Raw genomic sequence first — 21,800 nt, forward strand, 5'->3', positions numbered from 1 at the left:
ATAGCCAAATTTAAACATTTAATACTAGTTTCATTAACTTCTACCCTATTTTTACATTTGTTACCCTTAACGACATTGTCTCCCTATACTGGTCTACCTTTCTTTCAAGATTCCCTATTTTGTTCCCCAAATAGGGGCAGGACAAGCAGCAGTGAAGAGCAGTCGGCTGACAGACAATTCTACCAACGGCGAAAAACGTAATAGAATTACTTGCAAAACGGAGCAAGTAAGTACTATACAAAGTACTGAGTAGTTCTTCTGAGTAGTAGCGTTGAGTAGTTCTCAACGTTGAAACTCTCGACACTTGAGGTACAGCGCGTCGAAAAAATAATTTTGAAAAATACTATTAGACGGATTTTAATAAAATTGATCTCAAATTAAAGGCATTAAAAAGCAGAATAATAGTATGTAAAAAACTCAAAAATGATAATTTTGACCAGTTTGACCTCCCCACTCCCCTTACTCATATCCTTACTTTTCACAATGAAGTAATGAAAATAAAACAAGTTTCTCATCAAACATGATCTTGAAACACAGCTGATTTTGCTCACTGGCCAAGCCTTTAAATGACTGAGTTTTTTAACTTGATAGATGTTCAAATTAGAGCTAGGATATTCTGGTTGGCTACAGATTTTATATAAGTCGTGTTTGGCTAAAAACTTTCTACCAATCACAACATTGGTAATTAACTCTGTTGAAAAAAACAAAATTTTCTACCTCCACTATGTCTTTGCTTTCTAGAGTGTAATTGCCGATCTACCTGTCTTGCCGACTGACCCTACAGAGGCTATGATTGACCGTTCGCCAGCTTGCAAATTTGCAAAATGGAGAGAAGTGAGTCCTGCTGAAGTTATAAACAACATAGTTAAAATATTTAAAGACTCAAAAAGCCAGGATATTCATGGGATGTCTAGCTCTGTATTTAAGGCAGTGATTGACACCATTGTGGTACCTCTCACCAAATTAGTGAATGCCTGCCTCTCAAAGGGTATATTTCCTGATAGCCTTAAAACTGCTAGGACCATACCTATTTATATGAAGGGGGACCCAAAAATCTTGGCGAATTTCCGACCTATCCCCATCTTACCGATTTTCTCTAAAGTATTTGAGACCATAATGAAGAAACAGCTTGTCGAGTGGCTCGAAATCCACGACCTGCTTAACAATGCCCAGCATGGTTTTAGAAGCGGGAGATCAACTACCCTTTTAAACCTTGCTGAGATAATAACTGATGCGTTCGAAAACAGTGAGTCCGTGCAACTCGACTTATGTGACCTCAGCAAGGTATTTGATGTGGTCTCGCATGACATTCTAGTGGCTAAACTGAGCAAGTATGGAATCAGTAAGACGGTACTTAAAACACTGGCGGGCTACCTTGAAGACCGGAAACAGATTGTATCACTGAGTGGGGCCGGGACAGCGACTACGTGTCACCTCGACAACCAGTCACCCCGACCAACCGTCACCTTTTAAGACAGGTTTTGAGGTGACACGTTGTCACGCATCGTTCCCGACTACCCGTCACCGTTTGAATGAGGTGACAGGTAGTCGGAGTGACAACTAGGCGCAAGCGTGCGAGGTGACAGGTTGTCATGTACGAAGGCGTCTAGTCGTCACCTCCAAAGAGAGGAGGTGACACATTGTCTGGGTGACACCTAGACGCGAGCGTGAGAGGTGGCGGTTTAGCGTCGATGCAGCCGACAACTTGACACCGCCTCAAACCGTCACTCCGATAGTATCATCACTTTTAACTAAAATTACATATATGAACAAACTAGCAGAGTCCCCGTCCTTCGTACGGGGCTGGCGTATACGAATACAATGTTTATTGCAGTTATACTCATGCTTTGCGTTTATTATAAAAAATCTAAAATAGACATAATGTTCTACCACTGTACCTAAATAATAGAAGAAAGTAAATTTTCAAACATTCGCACAATACCGCAAATTATTAATTAAAAGAAAAATGCATACGTAAATGTAAACGATACTACTTTGCAATTTTCATTGTGTATCACAGCTTTTTGTTGCTGCTTAATTCAAATTAACTGTTGTCATAAAATAAAAAAATAAATAATAATAGTACTGCACTCTGTTGGTAAATCTTTTAATTTTTAATGGTATTGAATATCATAGAACCAACCAGTTTAGTTGAAACAGCTAACTAAATTCTGTAATTCCTTTTAAATATGAATACTATTCTTTTCTTTAATCATACTAAATATTAAATGTGAAAGTTTGTGTGTTTGTTTGTTCGTTTGAAGCTCAATCACGCACTAACTACTTGTCGGATCAGGCTGAAATTTGGCAGGATGATAGCTCACATCCTCGATTAACGTATAGACATATTCTTACCTCAAAAATCCTTTCGGGTTCCGCTCCAGCTAACCCAAAATATGTTTTTCAACTTTACATCACTCGTGAAGGAGATGTATACATCACGCTTGGGATAGGGAAGTTTAACATGGCGGGTTAGGTAAAAAATATACCTCGACGTTCAACGCTAGAAATCAGCTGTGTGCTTGGATTTTATTGTGTTGATTTAAGAATTTTCCTAACCTAGCTTTTGTTTGTAAAAGAACCTTACTGTTAGAAGATGAGTGAAATGGATAATACAAAATATTGAACGTAACCCCCTGTATATTTTCGGGTCAGGTAAAATCTTGTACGTTACACGTTACGCAAGAGCGTGTTTACATCACTTAGGTGAATTATGCAACTCGCATTCGCTCGTTGCACAACATTCACCTGCGTGATGTAAAAACGCTCTTACTACACTTGTAATGTAAATAGCTATAAATGGGTTTCATTACATCACCGAGTGAGTTTTTTTTAACTTTACATCACTCGAGAAGTAACGAAGTTATATACATCACGCTTGGGATAGGGAAGTTTCACATGGTGGGTTAGGTAAAATATATTTCAAGCTTCTATATCATATTAAGACAGAGACATTCACCTGCGTGATGTAAAAACGCTCTTACTACACTTGTAATGTAAATAGCTATTGTAATATTCAGTAGATTAAGACGAAGTTAAAAGGTTAGTGAAAGGTTAGTCAGTTTTGTTGGAAGAACAGAAATGCCTCAAGTTCAAATAAGAAATATTTATAACGGTAGGAGGAGACAATTAATAATAAAATATCTTATCTGTATGAGGAGAGTAGAATAGGCCTGCTCTCACAGATACTCATCCAGATACACATTTACTTGGTAAGATATATGCCAGTTCTGCTATGCAACTTACTTTAGAAGTGAAAAACATACGAAGCACATAGTGTTGTCTTGGTGGTAAAGTTAACTTGCTTAATGTCAGATCAAATTAATGCATACAAGAAATGTTTTACTTCTGACACTAACAGATCGAGATATTTCAAACATTTACGAAACCATAATAATGCCTTGACTGTGATAAATTCAAGTTAGATTATACCAAATCTTGGCGGACCTTATGTCTTTATTGTAAACTTTAGAATTACTCACTCTACCTCAATTGAAAAAAAAAAACGCAAATGGGTCGTTTAAGCAACTTTCAATGGTGTTGTTACTTTAGCCTATTCAAAGCAGATTATGGCTGTCCAGTTGGTAACCCAGAGTTTGTGGGTAAAAAATGGAGCACATGAAAGGGTTGATATCACCATCACCCCACTTTTCAGGATTCTCTACGGAGAAAATTCGTTTGATCAAGGGGATGCCTCAATTCAAAGAAATAAAATGGCCCAACTTAAATTACTTAACACAGGTTATCAGTGAGGCAACAGTTTTTTAAAATTTTTATTCTCAATGCTGTGATAACTTTGTTGCGACGTCATGTTAACTCGAACTGAAGCAGATCGTTTAGCATTTGTTAGAAGTTATCAGTATAAAACTGAGAGCAGAAATAATGTAGGCGAACCTTGACGACGCAAATACAGATATTTATAATTAGTTTCTAACAAGTGTAACTCTAAGATGTAACTAGAATTACTCGAATATAAGCTTAACGCTTTGTTCGGCGCTATGTTTCATACTATGCGGCTCATTGAGCCGCGCGGGTTCTCTAGTATTAAATAAACTAGGTAGCATTTGCAGAGGCATCCACAACATTGAGCGGAGTCATCAGGGTTTATTTTATACTAGGCGAAACCCGTCGAAATCGACGGTTAGGGGCCTCCTCGTTTATATTATGGTCGTGTAGCTTCATTGGCAACAAATAATGTAAATGAAATAGCAATGTGGCATATCCTAAGCGAAAAACATACTGTAAATTGGCTGTTACGTAAATATTGACATTTACATGCATTGTTAATCAACGTATCTTATAAAGGATTTAAAAGGAATATGACCTTTCTGTCATGACAGTAGCTGCTTAAATAGTATTTACTCTTACAGCCAAAATATCGTGTTACTTTCAATAATGTTACCAACCCAGTGAGCCACGGTCCGTAATATAGACCAAACTGCAAATAATTTGTCAAAATAGGTACCATTTTAGGCAAGGTTTGTGTGTTTGGATGTTATTAGACACGTTAAGAGCACACTGAACTTCTTCTGCAGATGAATAACTGTTGGAGAAATATAAGCCGAATCATAAATGTCACAATGCGAGTTTGAGTTTTAGGCTGCTGCTCAGTGCACTTTAAGAATATATTTTTTAGAGATAAATTAAATTGTTTTTGTTGCTGAGTAGCGCCAGTAAACATGCACAACACTTTTCGTTAAGCTAGTAACATTCAAAGGACCTCGAAGAGTTCAAGAAAATAACATTGCAAAAAATACTTCCTTTGGACAATTCAGTAACTCTCAATAAGTGTTTGTTGTTTAAAATACAATTTAAAATTTAACAGTTGTTTCATAAAAAAACAAAAATTATTATCCACATGGCCAAAATGTAAACAAATCTGTGGAGGGATCTTTAAAGGCTTCTGGGGCAGAGCTCTAAGGGAATTTACTTCGTTTTTCTTTTGATAACTCATCTACAGACCAAGACCGTTCTTTGGACACCTCTACCAAGTTTCTACGCCCAGTCGTTCTCTTAAATTAGCGGAGGAAAAGTTTCTAATTAAATAATTTAGATTCCCCCATGTTAATATTATGGGAGAAAACCCAACTTTGATGGAAAATCCAGTCCAAACTAATAAAGATTTCAAACAAATAAAAACACTTTGCAAAACTACAGATCAGGGCCATTCTTTTGACACTTTAATCATCAAAATCGGTCCAAAAATGAGGGAGGAGTTCTGTTTACAAAAATCGGCTTAGCGTATTATATAATAGGATGGATGGATTGTGTTGACCTGGTCCATCGAGCTTTATAATTATTCAACCTACCATTTTAAGTAAAGACTTAATTTTCGTAGAGATAAATATGTAGATGCAGTTGTGTAATAAGTGGGATTAAAAAGGTGTCGTAATCTAAGAAATATTCAGGTAGACTTGGTCAGACTTAACCCGCTGTTGTCAAAACATAGGTATTGTTGTAAGACGAGAGGGACGAGAGGGGCGCACATGAAAAGAGCCCAAAAACTCAGGCAGACGCTTGAAAAGCGCCCGGACCTCCCAGGTCTCTCCCAGGACGGTGCGAAAAGAGCCCAGACTCTTCCTAGAACTTTCACAACGGGTATTCAAAGAAGGAAGAACCATTAACACAGTTGAAATACATGAATTTATTTACAATATTAAAAGATATACTGTTAAAAAATACATTATTGAAATATAGATTATTAAAAGATATTTACATTCCTAAAAGAAATAGTCTGTTTACCTAACATAACCTAACCTAACCTAACCTAACCTAACCTAACCCAACCAAACACAACACTATTTCAGAACACGAGTCAGCGTCCTCTTCCTCAGCTACCTGTGGAGACCCGGGCTCTTTCCATGCTTAAGATTTGTGAACCTTTTTGGGGATTAACATTTCGGGCTCTTTTCATGTGCTCCGGACGAGAGGGTGCGCTACCCTTTCCCGGCGGTCATTGCCACTGTTTCTGAGAATTAAAGGGAGGCAGTAGCAATGACCGCTGAGACGCAACCCCTCGGCTTCCCAGAGAAGAACAAGAGCTACTGTATGTTTTGACAAAAGCGGATTAGGCCTGTCCGGTATCTGCGCGATGATGGACGCAAACATTGTGTGACGTAGCTAAAATTGGAACACCCTGGAGAAAAAATAAAACATGATACACAATTTTTAAAGATGTTTTGTTAACAAGCACAAAAAAACTTCTCAAAATTGTTTTCAATTCACAAAACTTAAATGACATACCAGTAAAATCAGTTCAGATTATATTTTGGCACTATATTTTGTCATTTTTCGATCTCTGAAGATATTGTGATATGATCTGAGGACTTATATACTATTATGAAATTTATAATTTATTACGAAATGAAAGTTTAATTCATTGTTCAGGACTTAAAAGACTCCATTTAAAACAAATGATTTACACAATTGGCAGTACATGTGGGTGATTGCGCCAGTGAATAACCGTGCGTATGATATAAAAAAATCATATCAGGCTTCCGGTCTTCCTATTCTATGACAAACAATTTTAAAAGTAACTTTCGGTCCTTACATGGTATATACTTTGTGGCTGATTAAAATACCCCCTCTGCACATTTATTCCTTGGTTTTTTTATATTTTTTTGTAAATAGTTTAATATGAATTAAAACCATATTCCAAATATATTATACGTACTTATCTTTTCTAAAACCTTCAATAATTATATAATCCTATAGATATATTTTGGTCTAAGACGAACCTTCAGTGCAATATCGGTTTTCATTTAAGCTATTAGTCATTCCAATCGGACGAGTTTCAAGCAAAGGCAAGGTGAACAACCTACATAAAAATTATTTTCTATAAAGTTTGTCTATGATTTAAAATCAATTGCTCCAGTATTGTTTATGTTTTTGACTCAAAATAACCGTTGAATTGCAGTTTTTAATTTGATTGTTGAACTATTGATTGTTAGAATCAGCTAAGTTCAAAACTCTACTATATCAAGAAACAATATTAATAAATCAAAAATCATAAATTTGATCATTTCTAGGATATGATAATTATTTCGACACTGCCGAGCAGAATGGGTCTTTTAGTAAATTCATATTTTATTTCCCGTGCATCGCAGAGAAAATCTACACAAACCTTTTAGAAATATATTTTCCTGTATATGTGCGGAAACCCTATATAAATAAAACAGGCTCAAAAATAAGTACAAAAAATAATACCTCCGCTGCAGCAAGCCTGCAGTCTAAGCGAATTCCCATTTACTTGAACTGATTTTCAATTAGGCCTAAAAATGCATTTTTAGCATTCAGTTTAGCGAGTAACTAAGTTTGCTGCCACAGGGAAACTAATAAAGTGTGTATTTTTAGAAAAATAATAATATCTCAGTATATAATAAATAAATTTGCCAAGTTTGATCAAAATATTTCCATAAACAAGCAACTACAACATTTTACAATATTCTTCATAAGAATAACATAGGAAATTTCAGATCATATTTTTATAAATTTTCTCTGTACAATAACTAATAATTGTACAAAAATACTTAGATATACTGAATTTTTTGTGTTTTAAGCTCTCTAAAGAGGTCTATAGACAATTTGGGAAATTTTGTGTCTTGAGGAACAAAAATGAGAAAATCCAGATTTTTAGCGGAGCGGAGCTCTTATACGTCGACTCTTATAACAGTTAATAGTAAACAGTGATTAACAGTTAAATAACAGTCAAACAGTTAACAGTTATATATATTTTTTTAAGTAACCCGTTTTATTAGCAATATGGATTGGTTTGTTAGTTCGGGGTTTAAAAGAATAGAACGACGTGTTTTAATGCGAACAAATTTGAAGTGTTTACATGGTAAGACATACAGCTTTTTAAATAATAGTATCTTAGTCGGTATTGTGTTTTTTTATGCGATAGGCTTACTTGAGAAATATTGAATTTATAATATTAGCATTCATAAAATAATTAAGTAGGCTACTATGTACCTGTTGCTCGAAATCTAGCAATTGTCAAGTACCGTTGTTATAAAGGCGTTATTTAAAACTGCAGTAACTACAGTCAAAATTTTCGATTTTGATAAGTTAAAAAAACTCAAAGTTTGTATATTTGTATTAACAAGAATACCTTTTACTTAAGTCAGGTAAATGCATCCTTTAACATTTAAAAGTCTATTCTTGAACTTCCCAAGAGTTATGTGTTCAATATGTAAGATACGTTTTTTTCAGTGGTGTTTGAAAGCTTATATTTTGGAATATCAGGTTTAATTTTTAATTGAATAATAATTTTAATCTGTTGAATTACATGGATTATAAAAATTAAATATATATTTGAATTTAATGATTGTAGTAAGCTAAAGTAAAGGAACTTAATTTTAATTTAGCATGAAACGTATTTTTTTCTGACATATCTTGTAGTTTTTTTTTATATTTAACTAGTTCATTTTTGTGTTTGAATGCAAGAAATAAATTTCTCTCGTGGCCATAGAAGGCCTAGTGGATAATAATTATTAATTCATCCAAATACACTATGAGCTATTTCAATATATGTTCAATTAATTGGTCAAATGTCTAACGGCGTCTTAAAAATTTAGTCTCAAATGTAACATCTGTTATGATCTGGAATAAGTTTATATTTGGCACTAACATGAAAAATTTTAATCGCAAAAGGTCGTTCTATTTAAGCTGAGAGCATGCAATGTTGGCTTAAACTAAAATTTATGTAACAGTGTCACTGAACTTTTTATAAAATCTCCTACATTGGAAAATGTCCTAACTGCATTTAGATTGCAAATATTTTTTTTCTTCTACTTGTTGCAGTATACAGAACCAACCTAATGTTATTTGGTTCTAACTACCTATATTTTAGTATTATTTTATTAATTTGTTGGATTTTTTAGTTTTATTACCCGGGTGGATCCTGCGTGTATCATCTAGTTAGTGAAGATTAAACATGCATAATTTATAATGTATTTTATTATTTGTTTATTATTTATTGTAACATATACAATTTTTGTTTTCAAGCATGGTAGCGCCGATAAACCAAGTGGAGAAATCCTATTATGCGTTATAAGAAAACGTAAACAGATGGAGCGGGGTGGCAGGTAGTCGGGGTGACACGTTGTCGCGAGTGTACGAGGTGACTGTTTGTCGTAAACGGCAACGACAGATCGTCACCTGGGCCTAGAGTAGGTGACGGGTAGTCGGGGTGACACGTTGACGCAAGCGTGCGAGGTGACAGGCAGTCGTCTCTACACACGACAAACAATCACCTCCAGAGAAGAGGTGACAACTAGACGAGGTGACACCTAGACGGCATCGTTGTATTTTTACGAGGTGACACGTTGTCGTCTGTGCCCAAAATACCGAGGTGATGGGTTGTCGGGGTGACACATAGACGGCGACCCGTGGGGCCTCCTCTAGAGTTGGTGTACTGCTGCACGGAGTGCCGCAGGGATCGGTCTTTGGCCCATCACTGTTCACAGTCATGATCAATGACTTGTCGCTAAACGGCCACATACTGCTGTTTGCAGATGATACTACCTTGTCTTCTCGAGGCCGAGATCTGCCAGAACTCAAAGCGGAGTCCGAACAACTGCTGACGCAAGCCAAGGAATGGTTTATCTCTAACAAACTGAAGATAAATGAGGACAAGGTGCAATCGCTGATATGCACACTCAAAACGAGAGAGGAGGAAGATCAAGATGAACCTGTAAAGCTACTTGGTTTTTGGATTGACTCTAAGTGCAGCTGGAGTTACCATATTGACAAAGTCTGCGTTAAGCTCTCCAGAGTCTTGTACCTATTAAGGAAACTTAGGTCAATCATAACGCAGCCTTACTTAAAGACTGTGTATCATTCCCTCTACCACAGCCACATAATGTATGGACTGGTATTGTGGGGACACGCTCCTGCAGCTCATGATGTACTTCTGCTCCAAAAAAAGGCACTCAGAATCATAACATCCTCGGAATACACTGAGCATTGCCAGCCTATTTTCAAAGATCAGCAGATACTTACCATCTACAGTCAATACGTTTATGACATACTTATCCTCCTAAAAGAACGTGAAGGAGAATATTCTAAAAGGGAATATCAGCACAGCTGCAACACAAGAAGAGCACAAGACTTGGATATGCTACGCTGTCGCTTGAGTCGCACTCTAAAAAGTTATCCCCGCTCTGCAATAAAGGGTTTCAATACTCTGCCAGTTCGAGTGCGTAAATTGGAACTGCCGAAATTTAAAAAGGTTGTTCATGGAGCCCTAGTGGATAGGCCATTGTATTCGCTGGGAGAACTCATCGAGGAGCCTCTTTTTAGATCCTACCTAAAATATATCCGCCATGATATTTGCACAAATTGCTGCTAACCAACTATGAGTTGGTAACTACATCATACTCAAGATCAATAATTTTATAAACAAAAGTCCAAATTTATGCCTGGAAAACAGAGGGCCTATTTTTAAATAATAATCTTACAGAGGGCCTAAATTTATAATCACGTGCGTAAGCCTCCACCACAAACCATTATCTTATCAGAATTGTGTTGAATTATTGTCTAACATTGTTTAACTCATATCCTTACTGTTCACAATGGAGTAATGAAAATAAAACAAGTTTCTCATCAAACATGATCTTGAATCATTTACGGCTGATTTTGCTCACTGGCCAATCCTTTAAATGACTCCAGTTTTTTAACATTATATTATGTTCAAATTATAACTAGGATATTCTTGTTGGCTACAGATTTTTTAGAAGTCATGTTGGGCTAAAAACTTTCTTCCAATCACAACATTGGTAATTAACTCTGTTGAAAAAGCAAAATTGTCTACCTCCACTATGTCTTTGCTTTCTAGCATACAACAGTTATTTGGTGGAGTTATTGTAATTTCATAGGAACTCAAAATTAACACTTCGTGTTGTAGGTCTGTATAAAATGCAAGAAGAGGCCCATTATTATGTTGTTTGTTTAGCTTCAGTGAGTTGTGTGCGGAAATTTGTTTATTTAAAAGGTCTCTGCTAATCTCTTGGCTATTTGCCAGATTTACAGTAGTAGAAGGTCCTGCGTTCTGCCGCTGGTCGCCCCGTTGTTGCACCACTGCTGCACCATTTCCTGGGTCATCAACTGTTTCCTCCTGAAAATAAAAAAAAAAACAATTTAGTTTGTTTTATTTTCAGATCCCAAAAACTGAGGATGAATGGAAAACTGTAGCACACCAATTTGAGACCAAGTGGAACTTCAATAACGCTGTTGGAGCAATGGACGAAAAACACATAACATCAATTTGAGACCAAGTGGAACTTCAATAACGCTGTTGGAGCAATGGTCGGAAAACACATAGCTATACAAAAACCAACAGGAAGCGGATCGCTGTACTTAAATTATAAAAAAAATTTTAAGCATAGTGTTATTTGCTATCGTTGATGCAAACTATCAGTTTATGTACGTACATGTAGGGGCCAATGGGAGTGTTTGTGATTCTACAGTTCTCTAAAACTCAAGTTTTTACCAGAGACTTATAAATGATGAATTGAGATTACCAGCGCCAACAGCTTTACCAGGCACGAATAAGTGCTTCCCATATGCTTTCCTTGGATACAGTGGGTTTAGTCTTAGCCCTTACATAATGAAGCCTTACCCGTCAAAAATATAACTCATGTGCAAAGAATTTTCAACTACAGACTTCCACGAGCAAGAAGGGCCATGTAAATCAATGTGGAAAATGTTGAATGTTCTTGCATGTTACGTCTTGCACAATTGCTTGTCTCAGAGAAATGCAATTTATATAACACCTACATCTGTTGACACTGAAGATGTTAATACAATTAGTGCAGGAAAAAAGTGTAAAATTTAGCCTAATAGTGGAATTTTAATTTATCAGGCTGAAAATTGGTGGAGATGTCGTACATACAGCTGGGAACATCATACTAAAATTCCCAAAAAATCCCACTTGGGCAACATGCCGCCATCTTGGAAAATGGCCGTCATAATGGATTTCCCCCCTTGTGTCACATATTCAAGCATAAAACAACTCCTAATTGTGATAAAAACGTGCAGTTTCTTAAAAATTATTTTTCGGATGTAATTAAAATGTTTAGATCCAATGTAGATAATTGTGTATAGTAATTTAACATTTTTATGCAAAAAATAACCAAAAATTGTTTTAAGGTAATACTAGTCTTAGATTCAAAATTGATTTAAGACCTCTTTTACTCATCGGGAGAAAAACTTACCAGCATAATTTTTTTAGAACAGGTCAATATGCACAAGAAAATGTAGTAATATTTGTTTTTGGTCTATATGCCGTTGGTAGTATGCCGTCATATTGACGTTGAACGTGCGATTGCAGCCTAAGTTTTAGACCGCGTCGTGGTGGAGACTGTAATATAATGCTGTAAATGAAACGAGTTCTCATGCAGCATGCTGAAGTGAGGGGATATGTTTCCACATTAAAACCCTTTAGGAGATCAGACAAGATACAGTCACATTTAGCCATGGGAAATGTGGTCGTTGTGCGGGGTGAAACTATTCCTATTAGCCAAAATTAGCTATTCTATCAAATCATGTGTCTTGTGCGTAATGATTAACAGTTGTATACATGTTTTGAATACGAGTTGGCACCATAACCACCAGCATTATTCAACGATGGGACCAATAGAAAACCCAACAAGGCTGCGTTAAGGACCATGAGGGAGAAATTGTGTCCTCCTACGGATTGTCTTCCACTAGCTCCAAACCTTGTGATAGATGGCGGGCATCTTCTTCACATGGTAGTCTGGCAAAAACCGGCTATTTTCTCTGACATTTTTTGTAAAACGTACCAGACATACATTGTAAAACATTACGGAAATCAAGTCAATGTTGTTTTTGACTGATTCCAGGAAAGTACGATGAACGATGTAGAACACGTCAGGCGAACGTTTAAAGCGACATCTGACGAAGTTCTTGTTGGTTCTGATGTGCAAGTGGTATCCCAGCACCATCCATTCTTAGCCAACGCAACCAACAAAACAAGCCTCATTGATCAATTAGTAAGCCATCCAAACAGAAACTGAATACAAGCGGTCCATGCGAAAGCTGATGCAGACCGTCTAATTGTCCAAACAGCCATCATACTAGCCAATGAATAAAAACTCTGCAATTGTTGGAAAGAACACTGAGGCATTCGTCCTGTTATTGATCCTTACTGACCCTGAAAAAATTATCTTAATGCTCATTCCACTTTTAAAAGCTCATTAGAAAAATATATTTCATCCACAGCACTGCAAAATAGTATGGACAATGTCAACTAGCATTTTGCTTTCCCACATTCTATGTCCGGTTGTGATACCCCGTCAGCAACCTACAGGAAAGGGAAGATACAAGCATTCATTGTTCTGGAGAAATCACCAATTCTTTGCCAACCAGTGTATGTGTTCAATCGGGCGGAATCCACACAGATGGAAATCGTCAAAGCTGGATAGGAATTTCTTATAGCCCTATATATGGAGCAAAAAGCGGTCAGGGACTCAAAAGAACTCGATACAAATAGTACCTGAAAGTAATTTTAAAACGTCTTGACTTTTAATTTGACCTTTCAACACTTCTACCAACTTCTGAAGGTGCTAGAGAGCACAACCTTAGAGTGAACCACCAGGGTCAAGAATGGCTAGGGGTTTCTCTTCCATCTATAGAGTGGGGATGGAAAAAGAACGAAATAGGTACATTTACTCCAATTCCTACTTCAATGCCCCTTTACCTGACAACCTCCTCAACTTGATAAGATGTGCATGCAAGACTGGATGTAACAGGTATTGTGGGTGTCTGAAAATGGGTTATCTTGTTCACGATTGTGTATCTACTGCACCAACGGTTGTGATCACGGGATCAATGCTACATCAGTACTAAATTAATAAAGAAGGGGACATTAATGTACCTGATTTACCAACCCAGTTCCGTTCTGACCGGGAAGTCAACACAACCGACATCCAAATGATTCCATTCCACTTTGAAGCAAGAGGAAAAAGTCATATCGTTTTTATAACTCACAAACTTATCAATTGTCAAACAGAATATATTCAGTTTTTTTTTTAGTTTATATAAAAAAATCATATATTATGTATCAAATAAAAGTAAGTTATAAAAGTAATACTAATACAACTGTTTATTTACTATCAGTAATTTAATTCCATTTACATAATTTTATTACAGTCACTCCCATGATGCGGTCTAAAACGTAGGCTGCAATCACATGTCCAGCGTCAATATGACGGCATACTTATAAACCAAAAACAAATATAATTACATATTCTTGTGTGCCTTGACTTGTTCTATAAGATTTAATCAGAGAAGTTTTATCCTCAGTATTACCCTCCAATTATTTTTGTTTAAGTCTTAGCATAAAAATTTGCAATTTCCATACAAAACTATAATTGCTCTAAATATTTTAATTACATCCCGACAAATAGTTTTGAAGAAACTGCATGTTTTTATCACAATTAGGAGTGGTTTTATGCTTGAATATGTGACACAAGGGGGGAAATCCATTATGGCGGCCATTTTCCAAGATGGCGGCATGTTGCCCAAGTGGGATTTTTTGGGAATTTTAGTATGATGATCCCAGCTGTACGTACAACATTTCCACCAATTTTCAGCCTGATAAATTAAAATTCTGGAATCCAACACTATTTTCCTGCACTAAATGCAGTTACGACCTGGGGATTGGCGTGAGGTGCGGTCCTTAGCACATATGCAGCAATCGAGTGTAAGAATTGTTTCTAATCAAGGGAAGAGTATTCGAAAATGTTTTCTTGACTACTACAACGACAAAGGAGCCCTTACGTTTCAAGAGGATATGTTAAGAGCACAATAACGTTATTTTGCTAATTGTTTTTCTGTACCACAACATCCATTAGTGATTCGTCTTTTTACAGAGGATCATATCCTTCTCTGATCATCTCCTTCTCACCTGCGGCTTTTACCTGCAATGAATGTTTTATTTAAATTATTTTGTTATTATTAGCCTTATTTTAGAGGAAATAAATGTTTACCGTTATCCCTAATCATCATATCTTTACAAAAATAATCGTGTAAAAAACTAGTTTTAAAAAATCGTGTAAAAATTAGTTTTAAACAATTGTGTGGATTTATTTGCAATCCCCATCCACCTTAGTTGAACATAATAAAGTGGCTTTAAAATAAAATAGTACTAAAAAATTGAGTAAAATCAAAAGTAAATTATTGGAGGATTTTTAGAAATAACAATGTTGTAAAGCTTGCCTTCCTCAATTCCCGCCTGAAACTGCACTTGAGATTTTCTATCTTCTTCTTTACTAGGTCAATTGTTGCATTTGGTTGGATTTTTTTATAAATCTCCAACAGCGAACCATGTTCTGCCCTCCGTAGATCTCTATTCGTATAGGTATCATCACACTTAGTGTCCTACAAACATCGGTTTTCTTTTAATGCCTCGATTAGCTCCATCAACACCTCTTTCAGCTTCATTTGGTTGAGTTTGCTGAGACATCACGGTTGCGCAAGATCAGCAACTTACAATCACTCTCACTGCAACAGTGCAACAGGAAGACTGTCGCGACGGTCTGACGTCTGACAGACAGCGGTACACACTCACAGACCAGACAAAAATAGTGGTGGGGGAACCTCAGACCGTCTGTGGTCTGAGGGTTCAACCATCAGACAGACCGTCTGGTCCGAGAAAATCGGTCTGCAGACAGCCCCATACGATAAGACAAATGCCAGACGCCAGACCAGACAGACTGGTCAGTAGGTCTGGTCTGGTAGTGTGTGGGGGGCTATAGAATACTGGATGAATGGAACGAGTGCACATAGAGTACTGGATGAAGGAGACAAGTGTACATAGAGTACTGGAGAAGGAGACATGTGTGCATAGAGTACTGGATGAAGGAGACAAGAGTGCATAGAGTACTGGATGAATGGAACGAGTGCACATAGAGTACTGGATGAATTACACAAGTGTGCATAGAGTACTGGATGAAGGAGACAAGTGTGCATTGAGTACTGGATGAAGGAGACAAGAGTGCATAGAGTACTGGATGAAGGGGACAAGTGTGCATAGAGTTCCGGATGAAGGAGACAAGTGTGCATAGAGTACCGGATGAAGGAGACAAGTGTGCATAGAGTACCGGATGAAGGAGACAAGTGTGCATAGAGTACCGGATTTTTTTTTTTTACAAAAATGTTACTTACCTCCCCTCACCTACTCAACCCTTCGATTTATAACGTGAATTTGGCTACTTTTTAAAAACATAGTTTTTGTAAAAATTTAAATATTAAACATACAATTTGTGATGCATTTTAATTTCGTATTCCTATTTGGGGATTTTTATACAATCTTAAACAAAAATAACACCCTTAACATTTATTTAATTTGTATATTTTTTATCACATGATTTCAAAATATCTGAGACTCTATTTCGCAGGCCCGTCCTAGTCAGTGTATAGCCAACAAAAACGAAAATATTAAATACTACACATTATTAGATTTGGTTCTACATAAATTAATAGGCATCTGAAGTGGTCAAGTAAGTTCAATAATTGGTCAATTTCATAGATTAACGCAAACCGTTATTCCGAATCGCATAATTTAAGGTTTGTACTAATTCAAGCCGCAGTTTTCTGGTTGTTTGTGCTCGGAGAAAATCACTTGATGAATTCCTTCTTGCAGTCATCAAAGATGTAGGCAATGATGGATAATATGAGAATAACGAAGTAATACAACAACATCAGCATCAAGTAAGGTGGCTCGAGCTCATCTGAAATGGAAAACCGAAATATTTATCCCCAATGTCTACACTTAGGGACTGGTGTTGTTGTTGTTTTATTTGTTGTATTTAATTGTTCATTACAGTTGGTTTCTCTCAAATGGCGCGTTGTTCTTGAACCTTCCTCCACGGCTTTTCCTGTTGTTTAGTACACGGTTTCCCAGATGTATTTATATTAGCAAAGATTCAAAATATACTTCTCCTTCCCTACTGATACAAATCTTATAGTTGAGTGAGATCTGGTCAGGTCCTTTTACACCCCTTCCTTACAGCTAGATTCACAATACAGGTGTATTTTTGTGTTATACAGGCCTGCCGTTTCTTTAAATCGTTTACTGTCATTTGATCTACCTGTAATATTATCTCTTGATTAATCTTCGACAACTTTCCTAAATGCATCTAAGTCCTTGTTAACCCTAGCTGTGCATTCACTAATCTGGTAAAACACATGTTCTTTAACTTCTTTTATCTTATCGCTAGAAATTTTTAAACAAATCAATGTTGCATAGAATATTTCTTAGGTGAATGCTGGCGTGCCCACCCGACCTCGTGTTTGCACGACCTGCAGAGATGGGTTCAAACTCTGCCCGCAGCAGTTCAACACCAACTGAATAACTCGGCAAAATATTCGCTAAAACCCCGTAACCCTCAATCACAATATTAAACGATATATTTATCCCTAAAAATCTTTATCGCCACCCACTGGTGCCCTAGCATACGCTAAAGCGGACTTATACAGGTTTGAACACCCGACAAAGACCCTACCGTGTGTTTTATGTCTAAATGAATAAAATGAGGGTTAATAATCCTAAATAAATGCCTCGACTAATAATAAACACTACTAAGAAAATCGGCGAATCACCTGTATACTCCAGGGATCTTCACTAAAACACACGTTTAGCAAAATCACTAATCGTTTAGCAAGACACGTCCTAACACTGTAAATCGCAGAATTAGAATGTCCTTCGCATCCCTAGCCCACAAGGGATCACCTCTCTTTTCCCCCGCCCTAATCCTCTAGGGATGGTCAATCAGCTGATTCAACTCCCAGCTGATCGGTGACGTCACGAGTTCAAACTTGGCGCTGTCATGACTCACAACACAACGCCAAAAACAGCCGACTAGTGGTATAGGTTATGTTATTATTTACCTGCGCCGACTGTGAAATTATACGGCGGAACGTAAAGATCGTCGCTGATTTAAACAAAACGTATAATTCCACCCGTGATGTGTAATTGAGTGTCCTGCAAAGTGTATGCATGTTATGTACGTGATATTGTATTCGTGATCGCGGCTCACCACCCTAGCCTAAACAACAACTTTGACTGTACTTCCCAAAGGTTTATATCAGGCGTGGGGGTTAAATGAAAACGGTTTAGTAGATAAGTCTGGCCGCAGGTTCGTTGAAAACTATGGCCACAGGTTCGTTGAAAAGTATGGCCACAGGTCGACTTTGTGAGTTTCCGTCTAGGTACAGGTTCGTTGAAAAGTATGGCCGCAGGTTCGACTGAGAACGTGGCCACAGCTCGACTTAGAGTTTTTGTCTAATGGTCACACTGGCCACAGCTTTGTTGAAAAGTATGGAGATTCGAGTGAGAATGTGGCCACAGCTCGACTTTGTGAGTTTTTGTCTAGGTACAGGAGAATCAATATTTGTGAGCGTGGTGCGTACATGACCGAGTGCGGTGTGCACTTGGTGTTAGGATGCAGTGTATAGCTTGTGTTTGAGACATGTGTACTTGCAACTTGTGTTTGAGTGTATGGCGCTACTTACTGTGGAGATCATGGCGTGAGTATTGAAACTCCATCAACTAGGAGAATTCGTGGGATGCTTTGAATAAGGAAAAAAGAAAATACTTTATCAGGTAATAAAATACTTTACTTTTTAAGCAAGCATTGTGTACATGTGGTATGATAGTCCTTGTCGCAAACTTTTATATGATCCAGTTTCATCTTCAAAATGCTCTCCAGCCTGTTGCGGAATCGAAGTTCATCTAATGCCACTTGCATCCAGGTTAAATCTTCTTTGTCCTTTTTAGGTGGTTTGTAGACCCAATAAATGGGGATGTTATCAATTGAAACTCGTTTTGTATCCATCTAAGCGATTATTTTATTCTGTTGTAGCAGCCTTAATATTTGTGAAATTTCAGTGTCATGAGCGGTGTGACCGGCAGATTGTGACATAACTAGTATTCTTAATCTGTCCACTAGTGTGTTGACGTTCTGATTGTAAAACGTGTACTGATGCAAAACGCTACCTGTTGGTTTTGAATAGAATAATGGGGAAATTACTGAAGTATATTTTTTCCCTTTGTTTGAATTTATATGTTTGCCAAAAGAGTACGATTGAAGGTGCGCGTTGGTAAGTATTAGGATTTCTTTGTATGTGGATAAATCATTTTGTTTGTACAACTTTGGATCTTTCATGAAAAGTAGTTCTAAAAGACTTTAAGATAATTTGAACGTTTTGTTCTTAACAAACACCTCAGATTGTGAAAACGTAATCTTTGAGTCTCCAATAAGAGTTCCACCGCTACCATTTGGACGAACTCCATAGACAAAGTCTAATTTATCTTTGTAGTCTGGACTAGCCAAGCGAAGTAGATAAGTTTCAGGTGATAGTCTATCTTCTGTTTGAGTAGACATGTCGTTGTGTGTTGTAACCTCTTTACTCACCTCTTCTTTCTTTATTTCTATTTTTGGATGAACAAAGGACTTCAAACTTTCAACCACTGCTTTTTGTAATGTTCAACGAATGGTTTGGATCCGATCTCCAATGAACTCCTCTTCTCATCTTCGTTGCGGCGTATCTCTTGATACTTGCCACGCACTGCTTTAACTAGCTTTTGTAATTCTTCTTTCACTGCTATGTTTTGTGATATACTACTTTGCTTTTTCTTTGGCTGTTGGAAACGTTTTGTCCTTCGTCTTCTTTGGAGCATCTTTTCTCTGCGAAACATGTTCATTGACTGTTACTTAAAATTATAAGTTATGTTATATATCAGTCACAAATGTGTCTAGTCCACACCTGTAACGACCAGCAAACAAATCAAAGTCCTTACAGATCATGATGAAGCTGTATTTACCTTTGTTCCAACAGTTATTGCATAACTCTTTGAATTGGGAAAAAGTCATATCATTATTCACATGTTCATCATAAATATGTTTAAGATTGATTTCATCTTGTTTGAACAGTATCAGCATGTTTGCATTGTCACGTAGTAGATGTTTAGGTATTCGAGTGTAAGACTGGGTGAGGTAGAAACAATCGACACTCTTATGACGACCCATACTAAAATATGCTCTCATCTGGTTCTGGCTGTCACATGCGACATCATCAAAAATCATAATTGAATTCTTCTTAGCTGCCTCTGGATTGGGTACATCATCACTGTTCTCATAAGCAAAGTAATTTATCTCAGGAATGTGCTGTAGAATCAAAGAGAGTAGCTTGTATTTGGGTTGTTGTAAAGATTTACTAAAAATATAAATGTTTTCAAAACGCAGAGTATTTGGATGGGTGAGTAAACTGAACATGACGTTTGTCTTTCCACAATTTGATGGTCCGCAAGTTATGCATCGTATGCTGTTTGGTAATAAAGGACCGTGCTTACGTTGAGGACTATTTGTTTGGCTCGATAACGCGTTGGCTAGAGTATCGAAATTGTTGTCAACCTCAAAAGAATCGTGTTGCTTTGTCAACTTCATCTCGCTCAGAGTTTCTAACAAATACTGAGCGATGAGATTGAAGCAATCAGTATATACGCCGTTCAGTATGCGACGAGGTGTTAGAGGAAGAGGACTGATTAACAAAGCTATTAACGCTCTCCCATTTGAACTACACCTGTTGGGATATAACTACTGTGGACCTGGAACCAGATTACAGGATCGGCTGTCACGTGGGGATAAAGGTATAAACCCTTTAGACGAAGCTTGTAAAGAGCACGACATTGCATATCACAATAACAAAGACGTATCTTCACGACTAAAGGCTGATCAAGTGTTAGCTGATAAAGCTTGGGCAAGATATAATTCAAAAGACGTTCCGTGGGGTGAAAAGGCTGCTTCTTGGTTGGTAACATCTGCAATGAACACGAAAACTAAAATAGGAGGACGAATTGCGAGAAGAAAGAAACAAGGAATGAAAAAGATTCCGTTTAGCAGCACTGTTAATCAAGCCCGTCTAGCTATACGTGGAGCTGGTATCAAGAAGAATACATCGATACAAGGAAAAAATCTTGAAAAAACTGCACTATTTGCTCTAAAGTCAATTCGTAAAATGTTGAAGAATAAGAGGAAAAACATTAAGTGGAAAAAGGAACGTGTGTTTCCACTTCCAAAAAGTGGTGGGGTGTTACCTTTGTTACCAATATTTGCTGGACTTAGTGCAATTGGAAGCCTTGCGGGTGGTGCAGCTGGAATTGCAAAAACAGTGGCTGAAATTAAAGATGCAAGAAAACAGTTGTTGGAGCTTCAACTTCATAACAAAACTATGGAAGCTATTGCTTTGCGCCAAGGAAAAGGTTTATATCTTAAGCCATTTAAAAAAGGATTAGGTCTCTATATGACCCCCTATGTAAAGCAGGCAAAAAACTTGTAAAGCTCTTGCCTGACAGGGCACTAAACAATCTAGAACTTATTAAATTGGCCAAAAAGTTAAAGATTCCAAAATTTAGAGGAGTGTTTATGCTGAACGCTTTACCTGCAAGACCTTGGAGGCAAGAATCAAGTATTGTAAACCTAGATACAACAAGTGGAAATGGCACACATTGGGTATGTTATAGAAAATGGTGATAGAGTTGATTATTTTGATAGTTACGGTGATCTGCGTCCACCAGTTGAAATACAAAAATATTTGAAGGGAACATATATTTCATACAACAGAACTGGTTATCAAAGCATACATGATAATAGTGAGATATGTGGTCATTTGTGTCTAGCCTTTCTGACAGTCAACACGTTGTAATGTCAATAATACTTGCTTTTGGAGGTACTGAATCGACGATAACTGCAGACTTCTTTCCACCTATTGAACTG

At 37.1% G+C, this 21,800-nt stretch overlaps 1 long non-coding RNA gene across 1 annotated transcript in view; it reads left to right on the forward strand.

Moving 5' to 3' along the window:
- LOC128987293 (uncharacterized) overlaps positions 1-11,610 on the forward strand; it is a 43,786-nt gene extending 32,176 nt beyond the window's left edge. The window contains exon 3 of the long non-coding RNA XR_008490224.1: positions 11,160-11,610. This is a non-coding gene — a long non-coding RNA (uncharacterized LOC128987293). The remainder of the gene's footprint in view (positions 1-11,159) is intronic.
- The last annotated feature ends 10,190 nt before the right edge of the window (positions 11,611-21,800 follow it).

The sequence above is a fragment of the Macrosteles quadrilineatus genome, unplaced genomic scaffold, assembly GCF_028750875.1.
Source record: "Macrosteles quadrilineatus isolate MER2022 unplaced genomic scaffold, UCM_ALF_1.0 Scaffold_2__2_contigs__length_208266976, whole genome shotgun sequence".
Taxonomy (NCBI): Eukaryota; Metazoa; Arthropoda; class Insecta; order Hemiptera; family Cicadellidae; genus Macrosteles; species Macrosteles quadrilineatus.